General features: G+C 34.3%; 1 non-coding gene across 1 annotated transcript; it reads left to right on the forward strand.

Annotated features, from left to right (window-relative positions):
* The first annotated feature begins 7,266 nt into the window (after positions 1-7,266).
* LOC113864061 lies at positions 7,267-7,373 on the forward strand. Its single transcript, XR_003504666.1, has one exon. It is a non-coding gene; the product is annotated as a small nucleolar RNA R71 (small nucleolar RNA).
* The last annotated feature ends 1,973 nt before the right edge of the window (positions 7,374-9,346 follow it).

Raw genomic sequence — 9,346 nt, forward strand, 5'->3', positions numbered from 1 at the left:
GATACTGGAACTGGTATGACTGCCATTGTCTCTGAGGTTGTTGAAAATTTGAAGCTTTTTTTACTCTTGTCTTGCACTAAAAACTCTATGGGCAGAAGCTTGTTGACTACCATCCTACAGCAAAGGGCAACAATTTGAAGTTTGCTCTATAGAAGAACAAATCTAGCAGTCTCTAGTCACCCCTCTTTATGGAGCAGTTTGTTCTGCAACAGCTAGCTGCCTCACAAATGTAGTGAGTTCCTCAATTCTGCTCTCAAGTCTGCTAGAATCCCCTGTCAATTGGTTGGGTGGATGCACATTGTGCACTTCTCTTACTAGTGCCATAGCCCTTGTGTTAAATTCCTGGGAGTTCTCTGCCATGTTATCAATCAGTGGCATTTTTGCTGCAGAGGGTGTCTTATCCATGAGGGCTCCACCGCTTGTTGCATCAAGCATACTACTATCCATTGGAGCAAGGCCTTTATAGAAATATTGGATGAGCAACTTGTCGCTGATCTAGTGGTATGGACAAGTTGCACACATCTTCTTGAATCTCTTTTAATACTTATATAGGCTCTCCTTGGATGAATTGCTTTATGATGTTGATCTCCTTCCTGATTGTCGCTGCTCTGGATGCTAGGAAGAATTTTTCAAGGAAAATCTTCTTGAAGTCTATCCAGCAAGTGACTAAACCTGACTGCATATAGTATAGCCAGTCTTTTGCTGCACCATCCAAGGAGAATGGAAAGGTCTTCAGCTTGATATGATATTTGGGAACTCCTTGAGACTTCATTGTCGAGCAGACTATATGGAACTCCTTCAAATACGTATGAGGGTCTTCACCTGCACTACCATTAAACTTAGGCAACAAATAGATTAGACCAAATTTTAACTTAAATGGAGCATCTACATCAGGATATTGGATGTCTAATGGTTGGTATTATGATATCCGGTGCAACCAATTCTTCAAGAGTTCTTTTATGTTGATTATTAGCCATGATATCACAATGCATAAATATACTTTCAGAATCATTACAATCAGAATGCTCAATAACATTATCAAGTCTATCACTACTATGACCACTATGACTTTGCATATTACCTTCCAATCTGTTAAGTCTATTCAATCTATTCCAAGTATGTTCAATTTCAAGATCAAATGCAAACAATTGTCCAGAATTAGTTCTAGCGATGCACCAAAAGGCAAAACGGTCAAAGTGTCAAAGTCAACCCAAATACTATCTATGATAGGAATTGCAAAAACACATCAAATAAATTTTTAAAAAATCCAGACTATCACGGTTCCTCTAATATGATTATTTATTATTTTCGAGAAATTTTTGGTGATTTTTAAAATATTAAAATTGAAAAAAAAATAGAAAAGTAGTCTAAATGATGGAATTTTGGATTTTAAGCAAGACCACACATTAGTGTGTCTTGATCCTTATTTTTCTGGATTTGCTGACAAAATTTGGGAGCAATCAGTGTTAGTCATAGAAAATTGACAAAAATACCCTCAAGTAGTAGTAGGGAGGATTTTTGGGATGGGCAAAGTGTGGAATTCTCCACTCAAGAGGCTCCAATGTGCTCCAAAAGTGGCACCAGCCTCTCTTGTGCCTCCAAGAGTGCTCCCCTTAAATTTGCAGTTCAAATCTCGTGAATCCTTATTTTGTTACTCCTCAAATCTCTACAAAATATATGCGAAATTCCTGCCAATCACACAATTTTGCAGTAATCCTATTAATCGAATTATCCAAAATTTTAAAATTTAAAATATAAAATTCAAAATTAAATGCACTAAAATAGCAAAATTTTAGAATGACAAAAACACACAAACACAAAATAGATGAAAGAAATAATTTGCAGAATTTAATAACAATTAGAACGTATTAGTTTTTTATTTAACCTTATTAATGACAAAAATTAAAATTGAACACATTTAAGCAAATTAACTAATGCATAATGAAAAGGATACTAAATCGCAAACAGAAACAGAAATAAAAGTCTACGAATCAAATCAGCGAAAAATATAATTATGCAAAATTGGCAATAAGTGAAAAAGCAATAATAAATCCTAAAATGAATCAAAACTGATGTGTACCTAGCAACGACGCTAATTTGATAGACGATACCAAGTTGTTATCAAAATAATTAAGTCTCTCTAAGAATTTTGAGGTATAGAACTCAACCTAGGTTGATTTATAGAAACACATATTCAGTTAAATTCAATTTTTGGTTCTTTTAAAAAAAATGTGAGTAAAGTTTAGGAGTTTGAAAACTTCAAATCAATTAAATTAAATTACTAACACAATTAACTTGAATAAAAATAGATTAAGAATTATCAATCCACATAATCTTAAATGCGTGTAATTTTGATTATCATAGTATCTAAAAATTTTAATCCAAATTTGAACGATTATCCAATCCAATTATTAATTCAATCGAATAACCTAATTAAACTAGATCATGAATTAAATCAAATTATCATTTAACCTAATCTGAATTAATTATCAAATTAGAATATCAATTGAGTCCTAATTAGAATTCTAACTACAGAAAAGTTAATCATAATCATAATACACAAATATGAGATTAGAGAAAGGAGAACAAATTCGGAGCAATTGGCCCAAAACTCAAATCAAATTTACACAATCTAGATTATGAGATTGAATGAGAGGTTTAGCCTTCCATTGAAGCACTTATCCAAAGCAAGAATGAGATGAGAATGAGAGAATTCGAGAAAAGGTAAAAACAATGATTCTTAGTAACGACCAAATCTCAAAAACTCAAGGTGCTTAATCGCACCACTAATTCAAAACCTTATTAGTTTATTTATAAGTTCTGATTAGGGTAAACAAAATGGCCAAAATTCAGTCCTCAATTATAACTATAAGCTCAAATACAATTGTCTAATAACAAAGGGCCCAAATGCAATCCTGTAACAATATTCAGCAAATTTATCTCAACTTCAAAAAAGCATAGAAAATCGAAAACAACTCCAAAAACAACGATCCATATATGCATTTTAAAGCTCTGGATGTGTAGAATCTAATGCAACTAGAATCAGATAAAAATAATATCCATAGAAAATGTTATGGCTAAAAGAGTAGTTAGAGGTCAGAATAACCGAAAATATGAAATTATAGTATTTATTTGTAACAAGCTCAATTTATTCAAATAACTAGAAAATGATAAAAACTTTAAAAATAAGGCATTTGAAAATTATTTAGAAATCAAAATAAAACTATAAATGTAAACATAAAATATGTTACATCACCCAACAGTCCTCTCACTCAAGTGAGAACTACCTCGCTCTGGCGAGAAATCATAGGAAAAATGGGAAGCTCTTTGATGTTCTTGCCCAAGCAAGGATGAGCTTGCCCAGGCGAGAGCAGGGCTAGCTTAAGCGAGAGAGCGCGAACCTGGAGGGGTATTTAAGAGACCTCAGCGCAAAAAAAATATTCATTTTTCACCAGACAACCTTCCCTTCTCATTTTCTCTTTCTTCTCTCTTTGCTATATATGCCTCGACGCAACTATTCCATCCTCTTTTCTTCTATTTTTAGATTCTACACTTGAAGCACAATCTTGCTCATGGGGATGCATGTAACACCTTAATTTAATTTTTCAAATAAATAATTTTGAAATAAAATTGAAATAACAAAAATTTCATTCAAATGGTTCCCAATGCATGTTTTCAATAAAGTATTTCAAAATAAGGAAGGGTTACAAATTTGCATCAAAATAAACGCTACAGGACTAATTTAAATACACCACAATTTTCAAAAATAATTTCCCAATTCCTTTAGTAGTTTCATCCTTTCCATTCACTTAGTCTAGTGCTGATCGTCTTGGTCACCTGAAAAATAAATGTAAGAATGAGTACTCTACACTATCGCACACAAGCACATAGACTCACCTCACACATTACACCTTTCTAACTTTATTCAAATCACGCATCAAATAGGCATAAAATAGTACATTTCAACATTCCACTCCAATTCACATGCAAGTGTGTTCACTGCACCATCAAACAATTCATATACGACACCTACGTGCGCTCACTGCACATTAGTCATGCTCACTGTGACACTGTGATCACAGATTCCTAATGCCTTCAACCTTAGGGACTTACTCAGTTTCACACTATGGATGGTCGCCAGTTACCCTTGCCTCACAGATGCAACATGTGCGGTCACGGGGTCCCTTAGCAAAGGTATTAGTCAAAGGCCGAGTCAGGAGGAGAATGTGTGACCTGTGGCACACCCACACTCACTGTTCATATCACCACCATCCTCTCTTCCCTAAGGTATTTCTACCGCCCTATATTTCATACCCTCAGTGTATCGTTGTAACCATTCATAGTTTTCAACATTCAAACACAACCAGAATCAAAATCATATGTCATTCACGCATATTCACCCATATTTTTAATCGTATCATGGCATTCATTCTCACCCAATAGCATATTCCCACATATCAACCATATTATACTCAAGCACACAAATACCATTACCATCCTATTGCAAACAAGTCTTATTACACCCAACATCCACTGTCCATCATACACATTTCTCGATATCAATCACGTTATGTTACACACCAAATTTCCATCAACATCCAATCACAACTAAATCATTCTCAGCAAATTCACATCATCCTATGATTTATCCTAATCACATTGCAATAGATAATACAATAAACGAATTCTAAGTATAACGAGATAGGATAGATTCCTCCCTTACCTCGGATTGAAGGCCCAACACAAATTAACAGTAGAAAACCTTCCCCACACAGTGCTTCATCCTAAAAACATGAATAATCTCCATGAGAATCTGAGAAAACGAAGAAAGAGATGAAAAACCAAAATCCTAGCTCTTAGAACTTACTTTCAACTGCTCCAAACGTGATCCCAACCTTCAATCTTGTACGCAAACGGCCTTAGAGGCAATTTAATTGGTGAAATAAGGTTGAAAATTGAGAGAATCGAAAGAATGTTCAAAAGGAGAAGTGGAAAATGAGTTTCCTAAACCCTAAACCTCTCAAATACCTTAGGATTCGCGACACTCTCGCTACAATGAGGCTCCTTCTTACTACAGCGAAAATATCAGAGAATTCTGCAACTCGTTTTCTATAGAATCTCGCTATAGCAAGATTGAACCCAGAAAATACCCCCTCTCTGTTGCCCTCTCGCAGCAGCGAGACACAACATAATCATACTTCTTGCCCAGGGCCTTCTCATTACAGTGAGAATGCCCCTACAACACACATTTAGTCTATTTCTCGATCAATTTCGGTTAAGTCACAAGTCCATACTCACATTTTGACCATAATATACAAATATATACACACATTTATACGTATTTACTCACATATTTACGTCACCACACATATACACATATATTCACATCATTATATACATAAATTGCACATCCATATAGAACTCTACAATTTACATTAATATTCAAAATGCTATTACAAAATTTGGAGCGTTACAATGCATGGATGTGCTTTTTTATCAATGACATAGGCGTGCTTGTCTAAGCACAATTGTGCTTCTATTGCAGCTAGGACGTGTTCATCAGTAAGCATAGGTTTGCATGAGCCTTTGTTATACAATTCTTGCACCTTCTTCCTACTTTTATTTATGATGGCATTGCATTGCTCCCTTGGATTAAGTTCGAGTTGAAATGGTGGTGTCCCCATCACTCTTTAACTCAAAAGGTTTGTAATTTGCTCCAACTGTGCACTCATCTTAGAAGTTTGTGCTCGTATCTTATATTTAATTTCAGCAAATCTCTTATCAGTTCTTTCATTATGTTGGTCCAACTTGGATTCAAGCTCTGTCATTCTCTTATTAGAATAATGCACATACTGTATCATTTGTTCTTGAAAGTTGGACTGAGCTCCCTGATTTTGCATATAGGGAAGATGATAAACACTTGAATTTTGGCTTCCAAAGCCATTCTCCCAAGAGTTAGAACTGTTACCTTACCACCCTAAGTTGTGACTACCTATGAAATTTGTCTCTTTTTGCTTAAATTCTGGGCTTACAAGAGCTCTTACAGGTTGGTCTTGAGACACCCCCTCTCTGTTGCCCTCTCGCTGTAGTGAGAAGCCTCTTGCTATACTGAAAACGCAACATAATCATGCTTCTTGCCCAGGGTCTTCTCTCTACAGTGAGAATGCCCCTACAACACACATTTAGCCTATTTCTTGATCAATTTCGGTCAAGTCACAAGTCCACACTCACATTTTGACCATAATATACAAATATATACACACATTTATACATATTTACTACATATTCACGTTACCACACATATACACATATATTCACATCATTATATACATAAATTTTACATCTATATAGAACTCCACAATTTACATTAATATTCAAAATGCTATTACAAAATTTTGGGCATTACAATGCATGGCCGTACTTTTATCAATGACATAGGCATGCTTGTCTAAGCATGATTGTGCTTCTATTGCAGCAAGGGCATGTTCATCAGTAAACACATGTTTGCATGAGCCTTTGTTCTACAATTCTTGCACCTTCTTCCTACTTTTATGGGTGATGGCATTGCATTGCTCCCTTGGATTAGGTTTGAGTTGAGATGGTAGTGTCCCCATCACTCTTTGACTCAGAAGATTTGTAATTTGCTCCAATGGTGCACTCATCTTAGAAGTTTGTGCTCGTATCTCAGATTTGATTTTTGCAAACCTCTTATCAGTTCTTTCATTATGTTGGTTCAACTTGGATTAAAGCTCTGTCATCCTCTTATCAGAATAATGCACATACTGTATCATTTCTTCTTGAAAGATGGACTGGGCTCCCTGATTTTGCATATAGGGAAAGCAATAAACACTTGAATTTTGGCTTCCAAAGCCATTCCCCCAGGAGTTAGAAGTGTTACCTTACCACCCTAAGCTGTGACTACCTATGAAATTTGTCTCTTTTTGCTTAAATTCTAGGCTTGTAGGAGCTCTTACAAGTTGGTCTTGAGCCTTCATTAAAGATTCTAATTGCTTTGCAAGGGCTGTCATTTGGTTTATTAGTGGGCTGCTGCTCTCTACTTGATAGATTGGGGCGGTCTCTTTTCTCTTAATGTCATAAGAGTTAACGGTGTGCCACTAAAAGCTAGTAGATGTCATCTCATCTATTAGCTTATATATAAGATTTGGATCTTTTCTTATGAGATACCCTCCTGCTGCAGCATCGATTGTAGCCCTGGTGGTGATTGATAGGCCACTATAAAATATTTGCACTTGTCTCTATGTTAAAAAATCATGATGAAGACACCTCTTCAAAAGCTCTCGAAATCACTCCCATGCCTCAAACAAGAATTGTACTTCATATTATTGGAAACAACATATCTTTGCCATAAGCTTAGAGGACCTTGATGGGGCAAAGTATTTTCCCAATAATTGTTGAGTGAGATCCTCTGAAGTTGTAATCGAATTGTTGGGAGTAAGACAAACCATGCGTTCACCTTTTCAAATATGAAAAGGGGAAAAGACAGAGTCGAATGACATCGTTAGAGATTCTGTTGTATTTGATGGTATCAATCAATCAGAGAAACTTTGCCAGATGAAGATTGGGATCTTCGTTAGGCATGCCTCAAACTGTATAGAGTTATGGACCATAGTATGGGTGCTGTTTTCAATTCAAAATTGTTGGCCTCTACATTAGGAGCCGCGATGCTTCCAAGAGTGCCTTTAGCAGTAGGTGTCATATAATCTTGAATTGATCTTCTTATCTCTGCTATTCTTTGCTCTCTCACTTCTTTCCTTTGTCTACGCATTGTTCTCTCAATCTCTGGATCAAATAAACAAACTATAGAGCACTTAGAATGAGTGAGCATACACTAAATAAAATAAAAATAAAATAAAATAAAAACAAAAATAAATAAAATAAACAAAGATAATTTTTTTGAAAATAAATAAAACAAAATTAAAATAAAGTAAAACACAAATTGTTCAAATCAATTAAATTCAAGATTTTCTTAAAATTGATAAAGAAATCCCTGGCAACGACGCAAAAAACTTGTTCGGAGGATAAGTGTACCCGTTGAGAAGTAATAAAGGGTCCTAGAAAAAGTTTTTGAAATATTGTCCCACAAGGATTGTTTTCCAATTACTAAGAATTTTCTAATTTAATTGTTTAAGGAGAAAGGATATGAGATGAATTAAAAATAAGAATTTAATTATCAAATCAATTATAAACTTAGAATACAATGCACATTTTGGTTGAAGTTATCGGAGAGGAACCTAGGGCATTTGAGTTTTCTCATTCAATCCTTTATGTTATTTTTTTGCTTAACTCTAAATTTAATTTTATTGTGATTACCAAATATTCATACAATTATTATTAATACCCAATGGTCATGTAATATTAATATTCTTTTATCTAAACTAACATTTTCAATAGTCATGCAAGATATTAATTTAAGAAAGCTTAAAGCACCTATGAACTTGTTAATTTAATAACGATTGGAAGGGAAAGATTGGTTTGGTCCACCTAATCCTTTGTCTCGTTTTATCCTATATATCCATTAACTAATCAAGGTACGGTCGCCTAACGATATAATTAATTAGGATTGTATAATTATGCGCAATAGGATAAAAGTTAATCACGAACGGAAATCAAATTTAGATTCGAACATCAAAATTTCATAATTTCATGAACAAGAGTTCTCATAGCCTTAGCTTTAGACTTAGTTACTTATGCTAAAGGAAACAACTAAAACAATCATAAACGAAGTCATAAAGAAAACCAAACTAGAATAAGATGAGTTCTCAGTCTTCAAGTACGGTCGCTCGAAGCTCCAAAAGAGGGCCTAATTTTGGCAATTTAGTTTACACTAATCAGAACTTATAAATAAACTAGTGAGGCTTTAAACTAGGGTGTGTGTGCAAATTAGACATTTTGAGTTTTTGAGATTTGGCCTTTAATAAGAATTCTTGTTTTTACCTTTTCTCGAATTCTCTCATCTTCCTCTCATTCTCGTTGGGTTAAGTGCTTCGATAGAAGGCTAAATATCTCATTCAATCTGCAGAATTCAAATGATGTAAATTCAATTTGAGTTTTGGGCCAATTGCTCTGAGTTTCTTCTTCTTTTTTTTCTCTAATCTCACATTTGTATATTGCGATTATAATTAACTTTTCTATGGTTAGAATTCAAATTAGAATTCGATTGATACTTTGATTTAATATTTAATTTGGATTAAGTTAAATGATGATTTGCTTTAATTCGTGATCTGGTTTAATTAGGTTATTTGATTGAATTAATAATTGGATTGGGTAATCGTTCAAATTCAGATTAAAATCTTTAGATACTGTGATAATTGGAATTACATGCATT

The sequence above is a fragment of the Abrus precatorius genome, unplaced genomic scaffold (assembly GCF_003935025.1).
Source record: "Abrus precatorius isolate BTA unplaced genomic scaffold, Abrus_2018 Scaffold3, whole genome shotgun sequence".
Classification (NCBI taxonomy): Eukaryota; Viridiplantae; Streptophyta; class Magnoliopsida; order Fabales; family Fabaceae; genus Abrus; species Abrus precatorius.